The following is a 27547-nucleotide window of genomic DNA, read 5'->3' on the forward strand; positions in this document are numbered from 1 at the left end:
CCATTGAAGATAAAGCAATTCACAATTTGAAGAAGCACATTCTACTCATTACAGCATGTTTCCATAGGTGGCACCTGGAATTGAAGCATAGACCTCTTGCTCTGCAGTAAAATGCTGTATGAATGAGCTATTTACTCTGTTCAATTGCAAATGAAACATTTTCATTATATAACAAAGGCAGAACTGGAAACCCTCCTTTATCTAAGGAATCACTATGGTGCAATTTTGATCAACAATAATAAGGAACCCGCAGATTGCAGATATACATTGAACAAACACCCTGTTTCTCTTTTAAGGGGCACCTGGTTTTGGACCAGTGACCACTTGATCTGTTGTGAAATACTCCACCATTGAGCTATAGTGCATTGAATTGTAAAATAAAGATTGTCATTCAATAACAAAGGCTGAGCTGGAAACCCTGCCATATCTAAGGAATGACTTTGGTGCAATCTTGACCAAGAATAAAAGGTAACCAACAGATTGAAGATACACATTGAACAAACACCCAATTTCTCTTGTAGAGGGCACCTGGATTTGAACCAGAGACCTCTTGCTCTGCAGAAAAATGATGTATGAATGAGATATTCACTCTGTTCAATTGCAAATGAAACATTCTCATTATATAACAAAAGCAGAATTGGAAACCCTCCTTTATCTAAGGAATCACTATGGTGCAATTTTGATCAACAATAATAAGGAACCCGCAGATTGCAGATATACATTGAACAAACACCCTGTTTCTCTTTTAAGGGGCACCTGGTTTTGGACCAGTGACCACTTGATCTGTTGTGAAATACTCCACCATTGAGCTATAGTGCATTGAATTGTAAAATAAAGATTGTCATTCAATAACAAAGGCTGAGCTGGAAACCCTGCCATATCTAAGGAATGACTTTGGTGCAATCTTGACCAAGAATAAAAGGTAACCAACAGATTGAAGATACACATTGAACAAACACCCAATTTCTCTTGTAGAGGGCACCTGGATTTGAAACAGAGACCTCTTGCTCTGCAGAAAAATGATGAATGAGTGAGATATTCACTCTGTTCAATTGCAAATGAAACATTCTCATTATATAACAAAAGCAGAACTGGAAACCCTCCTTTATCTAAGGAATCACTATGGTGCAATTTTGATCAACAATAATAAGGAACCCGCAGATTGCAGATATACATTGAACAAACACCCTGTTTCTCTTTTAAGGGGCACCTGGTTTTGGACCAGTGACCACTTGATCTGTTGTGAAATACTCCACCATTGAGCTATAGTGCATTGAATTGTAAAATAATGATTGTCATTAAATAACAAAGGCAGAGCTGGAAACCCTGCCATATCTAAGGAATGACTTTGGTGCAATCTTGACCAAGAATAAAATGTAAGCAACAGATTGAAGATACACTCTAATTCTCTTGTAGGGGCAACTGGATTTGAACCAGAGACCTCTTGATCTGCAGTCAAATGCTCTACCACTGAGCTATACCCCCTCCACCTGTAGAACACACGCTCACATGTATTAATGAAGATGAATATCAAAAGCCCTGCATGAGGAACCAACATTATGAATGCCATTCACTACCATCAAACGAAAAGGCAACTTACTGTTTAAAGAACCTCATTTTACTCATAACAGCATGTTTTCGTAGGGGGCTCCTGGATTTGAAGCAGAGACCTCTTGATCTGCAGTAAAACGCGCCACCACTGAGCTACACTCTGTTCGATTGCAATAGAAACATTCTCATTAGATAACGAAGGCAGAGCTGGAAACCCTCCCACATCTAAGAAATCACATTGGTGCAATCTTGACCAAAAATAAATTGCAACCAGCAGATTGAAGACATACATGGAAAAAACATCTTGTATCACTTTTAGTGTGAACCTGAATTTGAAGCAGAGACCTCTTGATCTGCAGTTAAATTCTCTACCATTGAGCTAAACAATGCTCGTAAACATATCCTAATTAAGACGAACATCAAAAGACACGTGATGGAATTACATCACAAAAACCATCCACTTCCATTGAAGATAAAGCAATTCACAATTTGAAGAAGCACATTCTACTCATTACAGCATGTTTCCATAGGTGGCACCTGGAATTGAAGCATAGACCTCTTGCTCTGCAGTAAAATGATGTATGAATGAGATATTCACTCTGTTCAATTCAAATGAAACATTCTCATTATATAACAAAAGCAGAACTGGAAACCCTCCTTTATCTAAGGAATCACTATGGTGCAATTTTGATCAACAATAATAAGGAACCCGCAGATTGCAGATATACATTGAACAAACACCCTGTTTCTCTTTTAAGGGGCACCTGGTTTTGGACCAGTGACCACTTGATCTGTTGTGAAATACTCCACCATTGAGCTATAGTGCATTGAATTGTAAAATAAAGATTGTCATTCAATAACAAAGGCTGAGCTGGAAACCCTGCCATATCTAAGGAATGACTTTGGTGCAATCTTGACCAAGAATAAAATGTAAGCAACAGATTGAAGATACACTCTAATTCTCTTGTAGGGGCAACTGGATTTGAACCAGAGACCTCTTGATCTGCAGTCAAATGCTCTACCACTGAGCTATACCCCCTCCACCTGTAGAACACACGCTCACATGTATTAATGAAGATGAATATCAAAAGCCCTGCGTGAGGAACCAACATTATGAATGCCATTCACTACCATCAAACGAAAAGGCAACTTACTGTTTAAAGAACCTCATTTTACTCATAACAGCATGTTTTCGTAGGGGGCTCCTGGATTTGAAGCAGAGACCTCTTGATCTGCAGTAAAACGCGCCACCACTGAGCTACACTCTGTTCGATTGCAATAGAAACATTCTCATTAGATAACGAAGGCAGAGCTGGAAACCCTTCCACATCTAACAAATCACATTGGTGCAATCTTGACCAAAAATAAATTGCAACCAGCAGATTGAAGACATACATGGAAAAAACATCTTGTATCACTTTTAGTGTGAATTGAATTTGAAGCAGAGACCTCTTGATCTGCAGTTAAATTCTCTACCATTGAGCTAAACAATGCTCGTAAACATATCCTAATTAAGACGAACATCAAAAGACACGTGATGGAATTACATCACAAAAACCATCCACTTCCATTGAAGATAAAGCAATTCACAATTTGAAGAAGCACATTCTACTCATTACAGCATGTTTCCATAGGTGGCACCTGGAATTGAAGCATAGACCTCTTGCTCTGCAGTAAAATGCTGTATGAATGAGCTATTTACTCTGTTCAATTGCAAATGAAACATTTTCATTATATAACAAAGGCAGAACTGGAAACCCTCCTTTATCTAAGGAATCACTATGGTGCAATTTTGATCAACAATAATAAGGAACCCGCAGATTGCAGATATACATTGAACAAACACCCTGTTTCTCTTTTAAGGGGCACCTGGTTTTGGACCAGTGACCACTTGATCTGTTGTGAAATACTCCACCATTGAGCTATAGTGCATTGAATTGTAAAATAAAGATTGTCATTCAATAACAAAGGCTGAGCTGGAAACCCTGCCATATCTAAGGAATGACTTTGGTGCAATCTTGACCAAGAATAAAAGGTAACCAACAGATTGAAGATACACATTGAACAAACACCCAATTTCTCTTGTAGAGGGCACCTGGATTTGAACCAGAGACCTCTTGCTCTGCAGAAAAATTATGAATGAGTGAGATATTCACTCTGTTCAATTGCAAATGAAACATTCTCATTATATAACAAAAGCAGAACTGGAAACCCTCCTTTATCTAAGGAATCACTATGGTGCAATTTTGATCAACAATAATAAGGAACCCGCAGATTGCAGATATACATTGAACAAACACCCTGTTTCTCTTTTAAGGGGCACCTGGTTTTGGACCAGTGACCACTTGATCTGTTGTGAAATACTCCACCATTGAGCTATAGTGCATTGAATTGTAAAATAATGATTGTCATTAAATAACAAAGGCAGAGCTGGAAACCCTGCCATATCTAAGGAATGACTTTGGTGCAATCTTGACCAAGAATAAATTGTAAGCAACAGATTGAAGATACACATTGAACAAACACCCTAATTCTCTTGTAGGGGGCACCTGGATTAGAACCAGAGACCTCTTGATCTGCAGTCAAATGCTCTACCACTGAGCTATACCCCCTCCACTTGTAGAACACACGCTCACATGTATTAATGAAGATGAATATCAAAAGCCCTGCTTGAGGAACATACATTATGAACGCCATTCACTACCATCAAACGAAAAGGCAACTTACTGTTTAAAGAACCTCATTTTACTCATAACAGCATGTTTTCGTAGGGGGCTCCTGGATTTGAAGCAGAGACCTCTTGATCTGCAGTAAAACGCGCCACCACTGAGCTACACTCTGTTCGATTGCAATAGAAACATTCTCATTAGATAACGAAGGCAGAGCTGGAAACCCTCCCACATCTAAGAAATCACATTGGTGCAATCTTGACCAAAAATAAATTGCAACCAGCAGATTGAAGACATACATGGAAAAAACATCTTGTATCACTTTTAGTGTGAACCTGAATTTGAAGCAGAGACCTCTTGATCTGCAGTTAAATTCTCTACCATTGAGCTAAACAATGCTCGTAAACATATCCTAATTAAGACGAACATCAAAAGACACGTGATGGAATTACATCACAAAAACCATCCACTTCCATTGAAGATAAAGCAATTCACAATTTGAAGAAGCACATTCTACTCATTACAGCATGTTTCCATAGGTGGCACCTGGAATTGAAGCATAGACCTCTTGCTCTGCAGTAAAATGCTGTATGAATGAGCTATTTACTCTGTTCAATTGCAAATGAAACATTTTCATTATATAACAAAGGCAGAACTGGAAACCCTCCTTTATCTAAGGAATCACTATGGTGCAATTTTGATCAACAATAATAAGGAACCCGCAGATTGCAGATATACATTGAACAAACACCCTGTTTCTCTTTTAAGGGGCACCTGGTTTTGGACCAGTGACCACTTGATCTGTTGTGAAATACTCCACCATTGAGCTATAGTTCATTGAATTGTAAAATAAAGATTGTCATTCAATAACAAAGGCTGAGCTGGAAACCCTGCCATATCTAAGGAATGACTTTGGTGCAATCTTGACCAAGAATAAAAGGTAACCAACAGATTGAAGATACACATTGAACAAACACCCAATTTCTCTTGTAGAGGGCACCTGGATTTGAACCAGAGACCTCTTGCTCTGCAGAAAAATGATGTATGAATGAGATATTCACTCTGTTCAATTGCAAATGAAACATTCTCATTATATAACAAAAGCAGAACTGGAAACCCTCCTTTATCTAAGGAATCACTATGGTGCAATTTTGATCAACAATAATAAGGAACCCGCAGATTGCAGATATACATTGAACAAACACCCTGTTTCTCTTTTAAGGGGCACCTGGTTTTGGACCAGTGACCACTTGATCTGTTGTGAAATACTCCACCATTGAGCTATAGTGCATTGAATTGTAAAATAAAGATTGTCATTCAATAACAAAGGCTGAGCTGGAAACCCTGCCATATCTAAGGAATGACTTTGGTGCAATCTTGACCAAGAATAAAAGGTAACCAACAGATTGAAGATACACATTGAACAAACACCCAATTTCTCTTGTAGAGGGCACCTGGATTTGAACCAGAGACCTCTTGCTCTGCAGAAAAATGATGAATGAGTGAGATATTCACTCTGTTCAATTGCAAATGAAACATTCTCATTATATAACAAAAGCAGAACTGGAAACCCTCCTTTATCTAAGGAATCACTATGGTGCAATTTTGATCAACAATAATAAGGAACCCGCAGATTGCAGATATACATTGAACAAACACCCTGTTTCTCTTTTAAGGGGCACCTGGTTTTGGACCAGTGACCACTTGATCTGTTGTGAAATACTCCACCATTGAGCTATAGTGCAATGAATTGTAAAATAATGATTGTCATTAAATAACAAAGGCAGAGCTGGAAACCCTGCCATATGTAAGGAATGACTTTGGTGCAATCTTGACCAAGAATAAAATGTAAGCAACAGATTGAAGCTACACCCTAATTCTCTTGTAGGGGGCACCTGGATTTGAACCAGAGACCTCTTGCTCTGCAGAAAAATGATGAATGAGTGAGATATTCACTCTGTTCAATTGCAAATGAAACATTCTCATTATATAACAAAAGCAGAACTGGAAACCCTCCTTTATCTAAGGAATCACTATGGTGCAATTTTGATCAACAATAATAAGGAACCCGCAGATTGCAGATATACATTGAACAAACACCCTGTTTCTCATTTAAGGGGCACTTGGTTTTGGACCAGTGACCTCTTGATCTGCAGTGAAATACTCTAGCATTGAGCTATAGTGCATTGAATTGTAAAATAAAGCTTGTCAATAAATTACAAAGGCAGAGCTGGAGACCCTGCCATATCTAAGGAATGACTTTGGTGCAATCTTGACCAAGAATAAAATGTAAGCAACAGATTGAAGATACACATTGAACAAACACCCTAATTCTCTTGTAGGGGGCACCTGGATTTGAACCAGAGACCTTTTGAGCTGCAGTCAAATGCTCTACCACTGAGCTATATCCCCTCCATTTGTAGAACACAATCTCACATGTATTAATGAAGATGAATATCAAAAGCCCTGCGTGAGGAACCAACATTATGAACGCCATTCACTACCATCAAACGAAAAGGCAACTTACTGTGTAAAGAACCTCATTTTACTCATAATAGCATGTTTTCGTAGGGGGCTCCTGGATTTGAAGCAGAGACCTCTTGATCTGCAGTAAAACGCGCCACCACTGAGCTACACTCTGTTCGATTGCAATAGAAACATTCCCATTAGATAACGAAGGCAGAGCTGGAAACCCTCCCACATCTAAGAAATCACATTGGTGCAATCTTGACCAAAAATAAATTGCAACCAGCAGATTGAAGACATACATGGAAAAAACATCTTGTATCACTTTTAGTGTGAACCTGAATTTGAAGCAGAGACCTCTTGATCTGCAGTTAAATTCTCTACCATTGAGCTAAACAATGCTCGTAAACATATCCTAATTAAGACGAACATCAAAAGACACGTGATGGAATTACATCACAAAAACCATCCACTTCCATTGAAGATAAAGCAATTCACAATTTGAAGAAGCACATTCTACTCATTACAGCATGTTTCCATAGGTGGCACCTGGAATTGAAGCATAGACCTCTTGCTCTGCAGTAAAATGCTGTATGAATGAGCTATTTACTCTGTTCAATTGCAAATGAAACATTTTCATTATATAACAAAGGCAGAACTGGAAACCCTCCTTTATCTAAGGAATCACTATGGTGCAATTTTGATCAACAATAATAAGGAACCCGCAGATTGCAGATATACATTGAACAAACACCCTGTTTCTCTTTTAAGGGGCACCTGGTTTTGGACCAGTGACCACTTGATCTGTTGTGAAATACTCCACCATTGAGCTATAGTGCATTGAATTGTAAAATAAAGATTGTCATTCAATAACAAAGGCTGAGCTGGAAACCATACCATATCTAAGGAATGACTTTGGTGCAATCTTGACCAAGAATAAAAGGTAACCAACAGATTGAAGATACACATTGAACAAACACCCAATTTCTCTTGTAGAGGGCACCTGGATTTGAACCAGAGACCTCTTGCTCTGCAGAAAAATGATGAATGAGTGAGATATTCACTCTGTTCAATTGCAAATGAAACATTCTCATTATATAACAAAAGCAGAACTGGAAACCCTCCTTTATCTAAGGAATCACTATGGTGCAATTTTGATCAACAATAATAAGGAACCCGCAGATTGCAGATATACATTGAACAAACACCCTGTTTCTCATTTAAGGGGCACTTGGTTTTGGACCAGTGACCTCTTGATCTGCAGTGAAATACTCTAGCATTGAGCTATAGTGCATTGAATTGTAAAATAAAGATTGTCAATAAATTACAAAGGCAGAGCTGGAGACCCTGCCATATCTAAGGAATGACTTTGGTGCAATCTTGACCAAGAATAAAATGTAAGCAACAGATTGAAGATACACATTGAACAAACACCCTAATTCTCTAGTAGGGGGCACCTGGATTTGAACCAGAGACCTCTTGCTCTGTAGAAAAATGATGTATGAATGAGATATTCACTCTGTTCAATTGCAAATGAAACATTCTCATTATATAACAAAAGCAGAACTGGAAACCCTCCTTTATCTAAGGAATCACTATGGTGCAATTTTGATCAACAATAATAGGCAACCCGCAGATTGCAGATATAAATTGAACAAACACCCTGTTTCTCATTTAAGGGGCACTTGGTTTTGGACCAGTGACCTCTTGATCTGCAGTGAAATACTCTAGCATTGAGCTATAGTGCATTGAATTGTAAAATAAAGATTGTCAATAAATTACAAAGGCAGAGCTGGAGACCCTGCCATATCTAAGGAATGACTTTGGTGCAATCTTGACCAAGAATAAAATGTAAGCAACAGATTGAAGATACACATTGAACAAACACCCTAATTCTCTTGTAGGGGGCACCTGGATTTGAACCAGAGACCTCTTGATCTGCAGTCAAATGCTCTACCACTGAGCTATACCCCCTCCACTTGTAGAACACACGCTCACATGTATTAATGAAGATGAATATCAAAAGCCCTGCGTGAGGAACCAACATTATGAACGCCATTCACTACCATCAAACGAAAAGGCAACTTACTGTTTAAAGAACCTCATTTTACTCATAACTGCATGTTTTCGTAGGGGGCTCCTGGATTTGAAGCAGAGACCTCTTGATCTGCAGTAAAATGCGCCACCACTGAGCTACACTCTGTTCGATTGCAATAGAAACATTCTCATTAGATAACGAAGGCAGAGCTGGAAACCCTCCCACATCTAAGAATTCACATTGGTGCAATCTTGACCAAAAATAAATTGCAACCAGCAGATTGAAGACATACATGGAAAAAACATCTTGTATCACTTTTAGTGTGAACCTGAATTTGAAGCAGAGACCTCTTGATCTGCAGTTAAATTCTCTACCATTGAGCTAAACAATGCTCGTAAACATATCCTAATTAAGACGAACATCAAAAGACACGTGATGGAATTACATCACAAAAACCATCCACTTCCATTGAAGATGAAGCAATTCACAATTTGAAGAAGCACATTCTACTCATTACAGCATGTTTCCATAGGTGGCACCTGGAATTGAAGCATAGACCTCTTGCTCTGCAGTAAAATGCTGTATGAATGAGCTATTTACTCTGTTCAATTGCAAATGAAACATTTTCATTATATAACAAAGGCAGAACTGGAAACCCTCCTTTATCTAAGGAATCACTATGGTGCAATTTTGATCAACAATGATAAGGAACCCGCAGATTGCAGATATACATTGAACAAACACCCTGTTTCTCATTTAAGGGGCACTTGGTTTTGGACCAGTGACCTCTTGATCTGCAGTGAATTACTCTAGCATTGAGCTATAGTGCATTGAATTGTAAAATAAAGATTGTCATAAAATTACAAAGGCAGAGCTGGAGACCCTGCCATATCTAAGGAATGACTTTGGTGCAATCTTGACCAAGAATAAATTGTAAGCAACAGATTGAAGATACACATTGAACAAACACCCTAATTCTCTTGTAGGGGGCACCTGGATTTGAACCAGAGACCTCTTGATCTGCAGTCAATTGCACTACCACTGAGCTATACCCCCTCCACTTGTTGATCACATGCTCACATGTATTAATGAAGATGAATATCAAAAGCCCTGCTTGAGGAACATACATTATGAACGCCATTCACTACCATCAAACGAAAAGGCAACTTACTGTTTAAAGAACCTCATTTTACTCATAACAGCATGTTTTCGTAGGGGGCTCCTGGATTTGAAGCAGAGACCTCTTGATCTGCAGTAAAACGCGCCACCACTGAGCTACACTCTGTTCGATTGCAATAGAAACATTCTCATTAGATAACGAAGGCAGAGCTGGAAACCCTCCCACATCTAAGAAATCACATTGGTGCAATCTTGACCAAAAATAAATTGCAACCAGCAGATTGAAGACATACATGGAAAAAACATCTTGTATCACTTTTAGTGTGAATCTAAATTTGAAGCAGAGACCTCTTGATCTGCAGTTAGATTCTCTACCATTGAGCTAACAATGCTCGTAAACATATCCTAATTAAGACGAACATCAAAAGACACGTGATGGAATTACATCACAAAAACCATCCACTTCCATTGAAGATAAAGCAATTCACAATTTGAAGAAGCACATTCTACTCATTACAGCATGTTTCCATAGGTGGCACCTGGAATTGAAGCATAGACCTCTTGCTCTGCAGTAAAATGCTGTATGAATGAGCTATTTACTCTGTTCAATTGCAAATGAAACATTTTCATTATATAACAAAGGCAGAACTGGAAACCCTCCTTTATCTAAGGAATCACTATGGTGCAATTTTGATCAACAATAATAAGGAACCCGCAGATTGCAGATATACATTGAACAAACACCCTGTTTCTCTTTTAAGGGGCACCTGGTTTTGGACCAGTGACCACTTGATCTGTTGTGAAATACTCCACCATTGAGCTATAGTGCATTGAATTGTAAAATAAAGATTGTCATTCAATAACAAAGGCTGAGCTGGAAACCCTGCCATATCTAAGGAATGACTTTGGTGCAATCTTGACCAAGAATAAAAGGTAACCAACAGATTGAAGATACACATTGAACAAACACCCAATTTCTCTTGTAGAGGGCACCTGGATTAGAACCAGAGACCTCTTGCTCTGCAGAAAAATGATGTATGAATGAGCTATTCACTCTGTTCAATTGCAAATGAAACATTGTCATTATATAACAAAAGCAGAACTGGAAACCCTCCTTTATCTAAGGAATCACTATGGTGCAATTTTGATCAACAATAATAAGGAACCCGCAGATTGCAGATATACATTGAACAAACACCCTGTTTCTCATTTAAGGGGCACTTGGTTTTGGACCAGTGACCTCTTGATCTGCAGTGAAATACTCTAGCATTGAGCTATAGTGCATTGAATTGTAAAATAAAGATTGTCATAAAATTACAAAGGCAGAGCTGGAGACCCTGCCATATCTACGGAATGACTTTGGTGCAATCTTGACCAAGAATAAAAGGTAACCAACAGATTGAAGATACACATTGAACAAACACCCAATTTCTCTTGTAGAGGGCACCTGGATTTGAACCAGAGACCTCTTGCTCTGCAGAAAAATGATGAATGAGTGAGATATTCACTCTGTTCAATTGCAAATGAAACATTCTCATTATATAACAAAAGCAGAACTGGAAACCCTCCTTTATCTAAGGAATCACTATGGTGCAATTTTGATCAACAATAATAAGGAACCCGCAGATTGCAGATATACATTGAACAAACACCCTGTTTCTCATTTAAGGGGCACTTGGTTTTGGACCAGTGACCTCTTGATCTGCAGTGAAATACTCTAGCATTGAGCTATACTGCATTGAATTGTAAAATAAAGATTGTCAATAAATTACAAAGGCAGAGCTGGAGACCCTGCCATATCTAAGGAATGACTTTGGTGCAATCTTGACCAAGAATAAAATGTAAGCAACAGATTGATAATACACATTGAACAAACACCCTAACTCTCTTGTAGGGGGCACCTGGATTTGAACCAGAGACCTCTTGAGCTGCAGTCAAATGCTCTACCACTGAGCTATACCACCTCCACTTGTAGAACACACGCTCACATGTATTAATGAAGATGAATATCAAAAGCCCTGCGTGAGGAACCAACATTATGAACGCCATTCACTACCATCAAACGAAAAGGCAACTTACTGTTTAAAGAACCTCATTTTACTCATAACTGCATGTTTTCGTAGGGGGCTCCTGGATTTGAAGCAGAGACCTCTTGATCTGCAGTAAAATGCGCCACCACTGAGCTACACTCTGTTCGATTGCAATAGAAACATTCTCATTAGATAACGAAGGCAGAGCTGGAAACCCTCCCACATCTAAGAATTCACATTGGTGCAATCTTGACCAAAAATAAATTGCAACCAGCAGATTGAAGACATACATGGAAAAAACATCTTGTATCACTTTTAGTGTGAACCTGAATTTGAAGCAGAGACCTCTTGATCTGCAGTTAAATTCTCTACCATTGAGCTAAACAATGCTCGTAAACATATCCTAATTAAGACGAACATCAAAAGACACGTGATGGAATTACATCACAAAAACCATCCACTTCCATTGAAGATAAAGCAATTCACAATTTGAAGAAGCACATTCTACTCATTACAGCATGTTTCCATAGGTGGCACCTGGAATTGAAGCATAGACCTCTTGCTCTGCAGTAAAATGCTGTATGAATGAGCTATTTACTCTGTTCAATTGCAAATGAAACATTTTCATTATATAACAAAGGCAGAACTGGAAACCCTCCTTTATCTAAGGAATCACTATGGTGCAATTTTGATCAACAATGATAAGGAACCCGCAGATTGCAGATATACATTGAACAAACACCCTGTTTCTCATTTAAGGGGCACTTGGTTTTGGACCAGTGACCTCTTGATCTGCAGTGAATTACTCTAGCATTGAGCTATAGTGCATTGAATTGTAAAATAAAGATTGTCATAAAATTACAAAGGCAGAGCTGGAGACCCTGCCATATCTAAGGAATGACTTTGGTGCAATCTTGACCAAGAATAAATTGTAAGCAACAGATTGAAGATACACATTGAACAAACACCCTAATTCTCTTGTAGGGGGCACCTGGATTTGAACCAGAGACCTCTTGATCTGCAGTCAATTGCACTACCACTGAGCTATACCCCCTCCACTTGTTGATCACATGCTCACATGTATTAATGAAGATGAATATCAAAAGCCCTGCTTGAGGAACATACATTATGAACGCCATTCACTACCATCAAACGAAAAGGCAACTTACTGTTTAAAGAACCTCATTTTACTCATAACAGCATGTTTTCGTAGGGGGCTCCTGGATTTGAAGCAGAGACCTCTTGATCTGCAGTAAAACGCGCCACCACTGAGCTACACTCTGTTCGATTGCAATAGAAACATTCTCATTAGATAACGAAGGCAGAGCTGGAAACCCTCCCACATCTAAGAAATCACATTGGTGCAATCTTGACCAAAAATAAATTGCAACCAGCAGATTGAAGACATACATGGAAAAAACATCTTGTATCACTTTTAGTGTGAATCTAAATTTGAAGCAGAGACCTCTTGATCTGCAGTTAGATTCTCTACCATTGAGCTAACAATGCTCGTAAACATATCCTAATTAAGACGAACATCAAAAGACACGTGATGGAATTACATCACAAAAACCATCCACTTCCATTGAAGATAAAGCAATTCACAATTTGAAGAAGCACATTCTACTCATTACAGCATGTTTCCATAGGTGGCACCTGGAATTGAAGCATAGACCTCTTGCTCTGCAGTAAAATGCTGTATGAATGAGCTATTTACTCTGTTCAATTGCAAATGAAACATTTTCATTATATAACAAAGGCAGAACTGGAAACCCTCCTTTATCTAAGGAATCACTATGGTGCAATTTTGATCAACAATAATAAGGAACCCGCAGATTGCAGATATACATTGAACAAACACCCTGTTTCTCTTTTAAGGGGCACCTGGTTTTGGACCAGTGACCACTTGATCTGTTGTGAAATACTCCACCATTGAGCTATAGTGCATTGAATTGTAAAATAAAGATTGTCATTCAATAACAAAGGCTGAGCTGGAAACCCTGCCATATCTAAGGAATGACTTTGGTGCAATCTTGACCAAGAATAAAAGGTAACCAACAGATTGAAGATACACATTGAACAAACACCCAATTTCTCTTGTAGAGGGCACCTGGATTAGAACCAGAGACCTCTTGCTCTGCAGAAAAATGATGTATGAATGAGCTATTCACTCTGTTCAATTGCAAATGAAACATTGTCATTATATAACAAAAGCAGAACTGGAAACCCTCCTTTATCTAAGGAATCACTATGGTGCAATTTTGATCAACAATAATAAGGAACCCGCAGATTGCAGATATACATTGAACAAACACCCTGTTTCTCATTTAAGGGGCACTTGGTTTTGGACCAGTGACCTCTTGATCTGCAGTGAAATACTCTAGCATTGAGCTATAGTGCATTGAATTGTAAAATAAAGATTGTCATAAAATTACAAAGGCAGAGCTGGAGACCCTGCCATATCTACGGAATGACTTTGGTGCAATCTTGACCAAGAATAAAAGGTAACCAACAGATTGAAGATACACATTGAACAAACACCCAATTTCTCTTGTAGAGGGCACCTGGATTTGAACCAGAGACCTCTTGCTCTGCAGAAAAATGATGTATGAATGAGATATTCACTCTGTTCAATTGCAAATGAAATATTCTCATTATATAACAAAAGCAGAACTGGAAACCCTCCTTTATCTAAGTAATCACTATGGTGCAATTTTGATCAACAATAATAGGCAACCCGCAGATTGCAGATATACATTGAACAAACACCCTGTTTCTCATTTAAGGGGCACTTGGTTTTGGACCAGTGACCTCTTGATCTGCAGTGAAATACTCTAGCATTGAGCTATAGTGCATTGAATTGTAAAATAATGATTGTCATTAAATAACAAAGGCAGAGCTGGAAACCCTGCCATATCTAAGGAATGACTTTGGTGCAATCTTGACCAAGAATAAAATGCAAGCAACAGATTGAAGATACACATTGAACAAACACCCTAATTCTCTTGTAGGGGGCACCAGTATTTGAACCAGAGACCTCTTGATCTGCAGTCAAATGCTCTAACACTGAGCTATACCCCCTCCACTTGTAGAACACACGCTCACATGTATTAATGAAGATGAATATCAAAAGCCCTGCGTGAGGAACCAACATTATGAACGCCATTCACTACCATCAAACGAAAAGGCAACTTACTGTTTAAAGAACCTCATTTTACTCATAACTGCATGTTTTCGTAGGGGGCTCCTGGATTTGAAGCAGAGACCTCTTGATCTGCAGTAAAATGCGCCACCACTGAGCTACACTCTGTTCGATTGCAATAGAAACATTCTCATTAGATAACGAAGGCAGAGCTGGAAACCCTCCCACATCTAAGAATTCACATTGGTGCAATCTTGACCAAAAATAAATTGCAACCAGCAGATTGAAGACATACATGGAAAAAACATCTTGTATCACTTTTAGTGTGAACCTGAATTTGAAGCAGAGACCTCTTGATCTGCAGTTAAATTCTCTACCATTGAGCTAAACAATGCTCGTAAACATATCCTAATTAAGACGAACATCAAAAGACACGTGATGGAATTACATCACAAAAACCATCCACTTCCATTGAAGATAAAGCAATTCACAATTTGAAGAAGCACATTCTACTCATTACAGCATGTTTCCATAGGTGGCACCTGGAATTGAAGCATAGACCTCTTGTCTGCAGTAAAATGCTGTATGAATGAGCTATTTACTCTGTTCAATTGCAAAAGAAACATTTTCATTATATAACAAAGGCAGAACTGGAAACCCTCCTTTATCTAAGGAATCACTATGGTGCAATTTTGATCAACAATAATAAGGAACCCGCAGATTGCAGATATACATTGAACAAACACCCTGTTTCTCTTTTAAGGGGCACCTGGTTTTGGACCAGTGACCACTTGATCTGTTGTGAAATACTCCACCATTGAGCTATAGTGCATTGAATTGTAAAATAAAGATTGTCATTCAATAACAAAGGCTGAGCTGGAAACCATACCATATCTAAGAAATGACTTTGGTGCAATCTTGACCAAGAATAAAAGGTAACCAACAGATTGAAGATACACATTGAACAAACACCCAATTTCTCTTGTAGAGGGCACCTGGATTTGAACCAGAGACCTCTTGCTCTGCAGAAAAATGATGAATGAGTGAGATATTCACTCTGTTCAATTGCAAATGAAACATTCTCATTATATAACAAAAGCAGAACTGGAAACCCTCCTTTATCTAAGGAATCACTATGGTGCAATTTTGATCAACAATAATAAGGAACCCGCAGATTGCAGATATACATTGAACAAGCACCCTGTTTCTCTTTCAAGGGGCACCTGGTTTTGGACCAGTGACCACTTGATCTGTTGTGAAATACTCCACCATTGAGCTATAGTGCATTGAATTGTAAAATAAAGATTGTCATTCAATAACAAAGGCTGAGCTGGAAACCATACCATATCTAAGGAATGACTTTGGTGCAATCTTGACCAAGAATAAAAGGTAACCAACAGATTGAAGATACACATTGAACAAACACCCAATTTCTCTTGTAGAGGGCACCTGGATTTGAACCAGAGACCTCTTGCTCTGCAGAAAAATGATGAATGAGTGAGATATTCACTCTGTTCAATTGCAAATGAAACATTCTCATTATATAACAAAAGCAGAACTGGAAACCCTCCTTTATCTAAGGAATCACTATGGTGCAATTTTGATCAACAATAATAAGGAACCCGCAGATTGCAGATATACATTGAACAAACACCCTGTTTCTCATTTAAGGGGCACTTGGTTTTGGACCAGTGACCTCTTGATCTGCAGTGAAATACTCTAGCATTGAGCTATACTGCATTGAATTGTAAAATAAAGATTGTCAATAAATTACAAAGGCAGAGCTGGAGACCCTGCCATATCTAAGGAATGACTTTGGTGCAATCTTGACCAAGAATAAAATGTAAGCAACAGATTGATAATACACATTGAACAAACACCCTAACTCTCTTGTAGGGGGCACCTGGATTTGAACCAGAGACCTCTTGAGCTGCAGTCAAATGCTCTACCACTGAGCTATACCCCCTCCATTTGTAGAACACAAGCTCACATGTATTAATGAAGATGAATATCAAAAGCCCTGCTTGAGGAACATACATTATGAAAGCCATTCACTACCATCAAACGAAAAGGCAACTTACTGTTTAAAGAACCTCATTTTACTCATAACAGCATGTTTTCGTAGGGGGCTCCTGGATTTGAAGCAGAGACCTCTTGATCTGCAGTAAAACGCGCCACCACTGAGCTACACTCTGTTCGATTGCAATAGAAACATTCTCATTAGATAACGAAGGCAGAGCTGGAAACCCTCCCACATCTAAGAAATCACATTGGTGCAATCTTGACCAAAAATAAATTGCAACCAGCAGATTGAAGACATACATGGAAAAAACATCTTGTATCACTTTTAGTGTGAATCTAAATTTGAAGCAGAGACCTCTTGATCTGCAGTTAGATTCTCTACCATTGAGCTAACAATGCTCGTAAACATATCCTAATTAAGACGAACATCAAAAGACACGTGATGGAATTACATCACAAAAACCATCCACTTCCATTGAAGATAAAGCAATTCACAATTTGAAGAAGCACATTCTACTCATTACAGCATGTTTCCATAGGTGGCACCTGGAATTGAAGCATAGACCTCTTGCTCTGCAGTAAAATGCTGTATGAATGAGCTATTTACTCTGTTCAATTGCAAATGAAACATTTTCATTATATAACAAAGGCAGAACTGGAAACCCTCCTTTATCTAAGGAATCACTATGGTGCAATTTTGATCAACAATAATAAGGAACCCGCAGATTGCAGATATACATTGAACAAACACCCTGTTTCTCTTTTAAGGGGCACCTGGTTTTGGACCAGTGACCACTTGATCTGTTGTGAAATACTCCACCATTGAGCTATAGTGCATTGAATTGTAAAATAAAGATTGTCATTCAATAACAAAGGCTGAGCTGGAAACCCTGCCATATCTAAGGAATGACTTTGGTGCAATCTTGACCAAGAATAAAAGGTAACCAACAGATTGAAGATACACATTGAACAAACACCCAATTTCTCTTGTAGAGGGCACCTGGATTAGAACCAGAGACCTCTTGCTCTGCAGAAAAATGATGTATGAATGAGCTATTCACTCTGTTCAATTGCAAATGAAACATTGTCATTATATAACAAAAGCAGAACTGGAAACCCTCCTTTATCTAAGGAATCACTATGGTGCAATTTTGATCAACAATAATAAGGAACCCGCAGATTGCAGATATACATTGAACAAACACCCTGTTTCTCATTTAAGGGGCACTTGGTTTTGGACCAGTGACCTCTTGATCTGCAGTGAAATACTCTAGCATTGAGCTATAGTGCATTGAATTGTAAAATAAAGATTGTCATAAAATTACAAAGGCAGAGCTGGAGACCCTGCCATATCTACGGAATGACTTTGGTGCAATCTTGACCAAGAATAAAAGGTAACCAACAGATTGAAGATACACATTGAACAAACACCCAATTTCTCTTGTAGAGGGCACCTGGATTTGAACCAGAGACCTCTTGCTCTGCAGAAAAATGATGTATGAATGAGATATTCACTCTGTTCAATTGCAAATGAAATATTCTCATTATATAACAAAAGCAGAACTGGAAACCCTCCTTTATCTAAGTAATCACTATGGTGCAATTTTGATCAACAATAATAGGCAACCCGCAGATTGCAGATATACATTGAACAAACACCCTGTTTCTCATTTAAGGGGCACTTGGTTTTGGACCAGTGACCTCTTGATCTGCAGTGAAATACTCTAGCATTGAGCTATAGTGCATTGAATTGTAAAATAATGATTGTCATTAAATAACAAAGGCAGAGCTGGAAACCCTGCCATATCTAAGGAATGACTTTGGTGCAATCTTGACCAAGAATAAAATGCAAGCAACAGATTGAAGATACACATTGAACAAACACCCTAATTCTCTTGTAGGGGGCACCAGTATTTGAACCAGAGACCTCTTGATCTGCAGTCAAATGCTCTAACACTGAGCTATACCCCCTCCACTTGTAGAACACACGCTCACATGTATTAATGAAGATGAATATCAAAAGCCCTGCGTGAGGAACCAACATTATGAACGCCATTCACTACCATCAAACGAAAAGGCAACTTACTGTTTAAAGAACCTCATTTTACTCATAACTGCATGTTTTCGTAGGGGGCTCCTGGATTTGAAGCAGAGACCTCTTGTTGTGCAGTAAAATGCGCCACCACTGAGCTACACTCTGTTCGATTGCAATAGAAACATTCTCATTAGATAACGAAGGCAGAGCTGGAAACCCTCCCACATCTAAGAATTCACATTGGTGCAATCTTGACCAAAAATAAATTGCAACCAGCAGATTGAAGACATACATGGAAAAAACATCTTGTATCACTTTTAGTGTGAACCTGAATTTGAAGCAGAGACCTCTTGATCTGCAGTTAAATTCTCTACCATTGAGCTAAACAATGCTCGTAAACATATCCTAATTAAGACGAACATCAAAAGACACGTGATGGAATTACATCACAAAAACCATCCACTTCCATTGAAGATAAAGCAATTCACAATTTGAAGAAGCACATTCTACTCATTACAGCATGTTTCCATAGGTGGCACCTGGAATTGAAGCATAGACCTCTTGTCTGCAGTAAAATGCTGTATGAATGAGCTATTTACTCTGTTCAATTGCAAAAGAAACATTTTCATTATATAACAAAGGCAGAACTGGAAACCCTCCTTTATCTAAGGAATCACTATGGTGCAATTTTGATCAACAATAATAAGGAACCCGCAGATTGCAGATATACATTGAACAAACACCCTGTTTCTCTTTTAAGGGGCACCTGGTTTTGGACCAGTGACCACTTGATCTGTTGTGAAATACTCCACCATTGAGCTATAGTGCATTGAATTGTAAAATAAAGATTGTCATTCAATAACAAAGGCTGAGCTGGAAACCATACCATATCTAAGAAATGACTTTGGTGCAATCTTGACCAAGAATAAAAGGTAACCAACAGATTGAAGATACACATTGAACAAACACCCAATTTCTCTTGTAGAGGGCACCTGGATTTGAACCAGAGACCTCTTGCTCTGCAGAAAAATGATGAATGAGTGAGATATTCACTCTGTTCAATTGCAAATGAAACATTCTCATTATATAACAAAAGCAGAACTGGAAACCCTCCTTTATCTAAGGAATCACTATGGTGCAATTTTGATCAACAATAATAAGGAACCCGCAGATTGCAGATATACATTGAACAAGCACCCTGTTTCTCTTTCAAGGGGCACCTGGTTTTGGACCAGTGACCACTTGATCTGTTGTGAAATACTCCACCATTGAGCTATAGTGCATTGAATTGTAAAATAAAGATTGTCATTCAATAACAAAGGCTGAGCTGGAAACCATACCATATCTAAGGAATGACTTTGGTGCAATCTTGACCAAGAATAAAAGGTAACCAACAGATTGAAGATACACATTGAACAAACACCCAATTTCTCTTGTAGAGGGCACCTGGATTTGAACCAGAGACCTCTTGCTCTGCAGAAAAATGATGAATGAGTGAGATATTCACTCTGTTCAATTGCAAATGAAACATTCTCATTATATAACAAAAGCAGAACTGGAAACCCTCCTTTATCTAAGGAATCACTATGGTGCAATTTTGATCAACAATAATAAGGAACCCGCAGATTGCAGATATACATTGAACAAACACCCTGTTTCTCATTTAAGGGGCACTTGGTTTTGGACCAGTGACCTCTTGATCTGCAGTGAAATACTCTAGCATTGAGCTATACTGCATTGAATTGTAAAATAAAGATTGTCAATAAATTACAAAGGCAGAGCTGGAGACCCTGCCATATCTAAGGAATGACTTTGGTGCAATCTTGACCAAGAATAAAATGTAAGCAACAGATTGATAATACACATTGAACAAACACCCTAACTCTCTTGTAGGGGGCACCTGGATTTGAACCAGAGACCTCTTGAGCTGCAGTCAAATGCTCTACCACTGAGCTATACCCCCTCCATTTGTAGAACACAAGCTCACATGTATTAATGAAGATGAATATCAAAAGCCCTGCGTGAGGAACCAACATTATGAACGCCATTCACTACCATCAAACGAAAAGGCAACTTACTGTTTAAAGAACCTCATTTTACTCATAACAGCATGTTTTCGTAGGGGGCTCCTGGATTTGAAGCAGAGACCTCTTGATCTGCAGTAAAACGCGCCACCACTGAGCTACACTCTGTTCGATTGCAATAGAAACATTCTCATTAGATAACGAAGGCAGAGCTGGAAACCCTCCCACATCTAAGAAATCACATTGGTGCAATCTTGACCAAAAATAAATTGCAACCAGCAGATTGAAGACATACATGGAAAAAACATCTTGTATCACTTTTAGTGTGAACCTGAATTTGAAGCAGAGACCTCTTGATCTGCAGTTAAATTCTCTACCATTGAGCTAAACAATGCTCGTCAACATATCCTAATTAAGACGAACATCAAAAGACACGTGATGGAATTACATCACAAAAACCATCCACTTCCATTGAAGATAAAGCAATTCACAATTTGAAGAAGCACATTCTACTCATTACAGCATGTTTCCATAGGTGGCACCTGGAATTGAAGCATAGACCTCTTGCTCTGCAGTAAAATGCTGTATGAATGAGCTATTTACTCTGTTCAATTGCAAATGAAACATTTTCATTATATAACAAAGGCAGAACAGGAATCCCTCCTTTATCTAAGGAATCACTATGGTGCAATTTTGATCAACAATAATAAGGAACCCGCAGATTGCAGATATACATTGAACAAACACCCTGTTTCTCTTTTAAGGGGCACCTGGTTTTGGACCAGTGACCACTTGATCTGTTGTGAAATACTCCACCATTGAGCTAAAGTGCATTGAATTGTAAAATAAAGATTGTCATTCAATAACAAAGGCTGAGCTGGAAACCCTGCCATATCTAAGGAATGACTTTGGTGCAATCTTGTCCAAGAATAAAAGGTAACCAACAGATTGAAGATACACATTGAACAAACACCCAATTTCTCTTGTAGAGGGCACCTGGATTAGAACCAGAGACCTCTTGCTCTGCAGAAAAATGATGTATGAATGAAATATTCACTCTGTTCAATTGCAAATGAAACATTGTCATTATATAACAAAAGCAGAACTGGAACCCTCCTTTATCTAAGGAATCACTATGGTGCAATTTTGATCAACAATAATAAGGAACCCGCACATTGCAGATATACATTGAACAAACACCCAGTTTCTCTTTTAAGGGGCACCTGGTTTTGGACCAGTGACCACTTGATCTGTTGTGAAATACTCCACCATTGAGCTATAGTGCATTGAATTGTAAAATAAAGATTGTCATTCAATAACAAAGGCTGAGCTGGAAACCCTGCCATATCTAAGGAATGACTTTGGTGCAATCTTGACCAAGAATAAAATGTAAGCAACAGATTGAAGATACACATTGAACAAACACCCTAATTCTCTTGTAGGGGGCACCTGGATTTGAACCAGAAACCTCTTGATCTGCAGTCAAATGCTCTACCACTGAGCTATACCCCCTCCACTTGTAGAACACACGCTCACATGTATTAATGAAGATGAATATCAAAAGCCCTGCGTGAGGAACCAACATTATGAACGCCATTCACTACCATCAAACGAAATGGCAACTTACTGTGTAAAGAACCTCATTTTACTCATAATAGCATGTTTTCGTAGGGGGCTCCTGGATTTGAAGCAGAGACCTCTTGATCTGCAGTAAAACGCGCCACCACTGAGCTACACTCTGTTCGATTGCAATAGAAACATTCTCATTCGATAACGAAGGCAGAGCTGGAAACCCTCCCACATCTAAGAAATCACATTGGTGCAATCTTGACCAAAAATAAATTGCAACCAGCAGATTGAAGACATACATGGAAAAAACATCTTGTATCACTTTTAGTGTGAACCTGAATTTGAAGCAGAGACCTCTTGATCTGCAGTTAAATTCTCTACCATTGAGCTAAACAATGCTCGTAAACATATCCTAATTAAGACGAACATCAAAAGACACGTGATGGAATTACATCACAAAAACCATCCACTTCCATTGAAGATAAAGCAATTCACAATTTGAAGAAGCACATTCTACTCATTACAGCATGTTTCCATAGGTGGCACCTGGAATTGAAGCATAGACCTCTTGCTCTGCAGTAAAATGCTGTATGAATGAGCTATTTACTCTGTTCAATTGCAAATGAAACATTTTCATTATATAACAAAGGCAGAACAGGAATCCCTCCTTTATCTAAGGAATCACTATGGTGCAATTTTGATCAACAATAATAAGGAACCCGCAGATTGCAGATATACATTGAACAAACACCCTGTTTCTCTTTTAAGGGGCACCTGGTTTTGGACCAGTGACCACTTGATCTGTTGTGAAATACTCCACCATTGAGCTAAAGTGCATTGAATTGTAAAATAAAGATTGTCATTCAATAACAAAGGCTGAGCTGGAAACCCTGCCATATCTAAGGAATGACTTTGGTGCAATCTTGACCAAGAATAAAAGGTAACCAACAGATTGAAGATACACATTGAACAAACACCCAATTTCTCTTGTAGAGGGCACCTGGATTAGAACCAGAGACCTCTTGCTCTGCAGAAAAATGATGTATGAATGAAATATTCACTCTGTTCAATTGCAAATGAAACATTGTCATTATATAACAAAAGCAGAACTGGAACCCTCCTTTATCTAAGGAATCACTATGGTGCAATTTTGATCAACAATAATAAGGAACCCGCAGATTGCAGATATACATTGAACAAACACCCAGTTTCTCTTTTAAGGGGCACCTGGTTTTGGACCAGTGACCACTTGATCTGTTGTGAAATACTCCACCATTGAGCTATAGTGCATTGAATTGTAAAATAAAGATTGTCATTCAATAACAAAGGCTGAGCTGGAAACCCTGCCATATCTAAGGAATGACTTTGGTGCAATCTTGACCAAGAATAAAATGTAAGCAACAGATTGAAGATACACATTGAACAAACACCCTAATTCTCTTGTATGGGGCACCTGGATTTGAACCAGAAACCTCTTGATCTGCAGTCAAATGCTCTACCACTGAGCTATACACCCTCCACTTGTAGAACACAAGCTCACATGTATTAATGAAGATGAATATCAAAAGCCCTGCGTGAGAAACCAACATTATGAACGCCATTCACTACCATCAAACGAAAAGGCAACTTACTGTGTAAAGAGCCTCATTTTACTCATAATAGCATGTTTTCGTAGGGGGCTCCTGGATTTGAAGCAGAGACCTCTTGATCTGCAGTAAAACGCGCCACCACTGAGCTACACTCTGTTCGATTGCAATAGAAACATTCTCATTAGATAACGAAGGCAGAGCTGGAAACCCTCCCACATCTAAGAAATCACATTGGTGCAATCTTGACCAAAAATAAATTGCAACCAGCAGATTGAAGACATACATGGAAAAAACATCTTGTATCACTTTTAGTGTGAACCTGAATTTGAAGCAGAGACCTCTTGATCTGCAGTTAGATTCTCTACCATTGAGCTAACAATGCTCGTAAACATATCCTAATTAAGACGAACATCAAAAGACACGTGATGGAATTACATCACAAAAACCATCCACTTCCATTGAAGATAAAGCAATTCACAATTTGAAGAAGCACATTCTACTCATTACAGCATGTTTCCATAGGTGGCACCTGGAATTGAAGCATAGACCTCTTGCTCTGCAGTAAAATGCTGTATGAATGAGCTATTTACTCTGTTCAATTGCAAATGAAACATTTTCATTATATAACAAAGGCAGAACTGGAAACCCTCCTTTATCTAAGGAATCACTATGGTGCAATTTTGATCAACAATAATAAGGAACCCGCAGATTGCAGATATACATTGAACAAACACCCTGTTTCTCTTTTAAGGGGCACCTGGTTTTGGACCAGTGACCACTTGATCTGTTGTGAAATACTCCACCATTGAGCTATAGTGCATTGAATTGTAAAATAAAGATTGTCATTCAATAAAAAAGGCTGAGCTGGAAACCCTGCCATATCTAAGGAATGACTTTGGTGCAATCTTGACCAAGAATAAAAGGTAACCAACAGATTGAAGATACACATTGAACAAACACCCAATTTCTCTTGTAGAGGGCACCTGGATTAGAACCAGAGACCTCTTGCTCTGCAGAAAAATGATGTATGAATGAGATATTCACTCTGTTCAATTGCAAATGAAACATTCTCATTATATAACAAAAGCAGAACTGGAAACCCTCCTTTATCTAAGGAATCACTATGGTGCAATTTTGATCAACAATAATAGGCAACCCGCAGATTGCAGATATACATTGAACAAACACCCTGTTTCTCTTTTAAGGGGCACCTGGTTTTGGACCAGTGACCACTTGATCTGTTGTGAAATACTCCACCATTGAGCTATAGTGCATTGAATTGTAAAATAAAGATTGTCATTCAATAACAAAGGCTGAGCTGGAAACCCTGCCATATCTAAGGAATGACTTTGGTGCAATCTTGACCAAGAATAAAATGTAAGCAACAGATTGAAGATACACATTGAACAAACACCCTAATTCTCTTGTAGGGGGCACCTGGATTTGAACCAGAAACCTCTTGATCTGCAGTCAAATGCTCTACCACTGAGCTATACCCCCTCCACTTGTAGAACACACGCTCACATGTATTAATGAAGATGAATATCAAAAGCCCTGCGTGAGGAACCAACATTATGAACGCCATTCACTACCATCAAACGAAAAGGCAACTTACTGTGTAAAGAACCTCATTTTACTCATAATAGCATGTTTTCGTAGAGGGCTCCTGGATTTGAAGCAGAGACCTCTTGATCTGCAGTAAAACGCGCCACCACTGAGCTACACTCTGTTCGATTGCAATAGAAACATTCTCATTAGATAACGAAGGCAGAGCTGGAAACCCTCCCACATCTAAGAAATCACATTGGTGCAATCTTGACCAAAAATAAATTGCAACCAGCAGATTGAAGACATACGTGAAAAAAACATCTTGTATCACTTTTAGTGTGAACCTGAATTTGAAGCAGAGACCTCTTGATCTGCAGTTAAATTCTCTACCATTGAGCTAACAATGCTCGTAAACATATCCTAATTAAGACGAACATCAAAAGACACGTGATGGAATTACATCACAAAAACCATCCACTTCCATTGAAGATAAAGCAATTCACAATTTGAAGAAGCACATTCTACTCATTACAGCATGTTTCCATAGGTGGCACCTGGAATTGAAGCATAGACCTCTTGCTCTGCAGTAAAATGCTGTATGAATGAGCTATTCACTCTGTTCAATTGCAAATGAAACATTTTCATTATATAACAAAGGCAGAACTGGAAACCCTCCTTTATCTAAGGAATCACTATGGTGCAATTTTGATCAACAATAATAAGGAACCCGCAGATTGCAGATATACATTGAACAAACACCCTGTTTCTCTTTTAAGGGGCACCTGGTTTTGGACCAGTGACCACTTGATCTGTTGTGAAATACTCCACCATTGAGCTATAGTGCATTGAATTGTAAAATAAAGATTGTCATTCAATAAAAAAGGCTGAGCTGGAAACCCTGCCATATCTAAGGAATGACTTTGGTGCAATCTTGACCAAGAATAAAAGGTAACCAACAGATTGAAGATACACATTGAACAAACACCCAATTTCTCTTGTAGAGGGCACCTGGATTTGAACCAGAGACCTCTTGCTCTGCAGAAAAATGATGTATGAATGAGATATTCACTCTGTTCAATTGCAAATGAAACATTCTCATTATATAACAAAAGCAGAACTGGAAACCCTCCTTTATCTAAGGAATCACTATGGTGCAATTTTGATCAACAATAATAAGGAACCCGCAGATTGCAGATATACATTGAACAAACACCCTGTTTCTCTTTTAAGGGGCACCTGGTTTTGGACCAGTGACCACTTGATCTGTTGTGAAATACTCCACCATTGAGCTATAGTGCATTGAATTGTAAAATAATGATCGTCATTCAATAACAAAGGCAGAGCTGGAAACCCTGCCATATCTAAGGAATGACTTTGGTGCAATCTTGACCAAGAATAAAATGTAAGCAACAGATTGAAGATACACATTGAACAAACACCCTAATTCTCTTGTAGGGGGCACCTGGATTTGAACCAGAGACCTCTTGATCTGCAGTCAAATGCTCTACCACTGAGCTATACCCCCTCCACTTGTAGAACACACGCTCACATGTATTAATGAAGATGAATATCAAAAGCCCTGCGTGAGGAACCAACATTATGAATGCCATTCACTACCATCAAACGAAAAGGCAACTTACTGTTTAAAGAACCTCATTTTACTCATAACAGCATGTTTTCGTAGGGGGCTCCTGGATTTGAAGCAGAGACCTCTTGATCTGCAGTAAAACGCGCCACCACTGAGC

At 38.6% G+C, this 27547-nt stretch overlaps 14 non-coding genes across 14 annotated transcripts; all 14 read right to left on the reverse strand.

Moving 5' to 3' along the window:
• Positions 1-1413: 1413 nt before the first annotated feature.
• On the reverse strand, positions 1414-1485 carry trnac-gca (transfer RNA cysteine (anticodon GCA)). Its single transcript has one exon. It is a non-coding gene; the product is annotated as a tRNA-Cys (tRNA).
• Positions 1486-2518: 1033 nt separating this feature from the next.
• On the reverse strand, positions 2519-2590 carry trnac-gca (transfer RNA cysteine (anticodon GCA)). Its single transcript has one exon. It is a non-coding gene; the product is annotated as a tRNA-Cys (tRNA).
• A 1501-nt stretch (positions 2591-4091) lies between these two features.
• On the reverse strand, positions 4092-4163 carry trnac-gca (transfer RNA cysteine (anticodon GCA)). The gene has a single exon. It is a non-coding gene; the product is annotated as a tRNA-Cys (tRNA).
• Positions 4164-6560: 2397 nt separating this feature from the next.
• Positions 6561-6632, reverse strand: trnac-gca (transfer RNA cysteine (anticodon GCA)). The gene has a single exon. It is a non-coding gene; the product is annotated as a tRNA-Cys (tRNA).
• A 1956-nt stretch (positions 6633-8588) lies between these two features.
• On the reverse strand, positions 8589-8660 carry trnac-gca (transfer RNA cysteine (anticodon GCA)). Its single transcript has one exon. It is a non-coding gene; the product is annotated as a tRNA-Cys (tRNA).
• Positions 8661-9708: 1048 nt separating this feature from the next.
• Positions 9709-9780, reverse strand: trnac-gca (transfer RNA cysteine (anticodon GCA)). Its single transcript has one exon. It is a non-coding gene; the product is annotated as a tRNA-Cys (tRNA).
• Positions 9781-11735: 1955 nt separating this feature from the next.
• Positions 11736-11807, reverse strand: trnac-gca (transfer RNA cysteine (anticodon GCA)). The gene has a single exon. It is a non-coding gene; the product is annotated as a tRNA-Cys (tRNA).
• A 1048-nt stretch (positions 11808-12855) lies between these two features.
• trnac-gca (transfer RNA cysteine (anticodon GCA)) lies at positions 12856-12927 on the reverse strand. The gene has a single exon. It is a non-coding gene; the product is annotated as a tRNA-Cys (tRNA).
• Positions 12928-16909: 3982 nt separating this feature from the next.
• Positions 16910-16981, reverse strand: trnac-gca (transfer RNA cysteine (anticodon GCA)). The gene has a single exon. It is a non-coding gene; the product is annotated as a tRNA-Cys (tRNA).
• Positions 16982-20963: 3982 nt separating this feature from the next.
• On the reverse strand, positions 20964-21035 carry trnac-gca (transfer RNA cysteine (anticodon GCA)). Its single transcript has one exon. It is a non-coding gene; the product is annotated as a tRNA-Cys (tRNA).
• Positions 21036-22536: 1501 nt separating this feature from the next.
• trnac-gca (transfer RNA cysteine (anticodon GCA)) lies at positions 22537-22608 on the reverse strand. The gene has a single exon. It is a non-coding gene; the product is annotated as a tRNA-Cys (tRNA).
• Positions 22609-24111: 1503 nt separating this feature from the next.
• Positions 24112-24181, reverse strand: trnac-gca (transfer RNA cysteine (anticodon GCA)). Its single transcript has one exon. It is a non-coding gene; the product is annotated as a tRNA-Cys (tRNA).
• Positions 24182-25682: 1501 nt separating this feature from the next.
• On the reverse strand, positions 25683-25754 carry trnac-gca (transfer RNA cysteine (anticodon GCA)). Its single transcript has one exon. It is a non-coding gene; the product is annotated as a tRNA-Cys (tRNA).
• Positions 25755-27255: 1501 nt separating this feature from the next.
• trnac-gca (transfer RNA cysteine (anticodon GCA)) lies at positions 27256-27327 on the reverse strand. Its single transcript has one exon. It is a non-coding gene; the product is annotated as a tRNA-Cys (tRNA).
• Positions 27328-27547: the final 220 nt, after the last annotated feature.

The sequence above is a fragment of the Amia ocellicauda genome, chromosome 21 (genome assembly GCF_036373705.1).
Source record: "Amia ocellicauda isolate fAmiCal2 chromosome 21, fAmiCal2.hap1, whole genome shotgun sequence".
Classification (NCBI taxonomy): domain Eukaryota; kingdom Metazoa; phylum Chordata; class Actinopteri; order Amiiformes; family Amiidae; genus Amia; species Amia ocellicauda.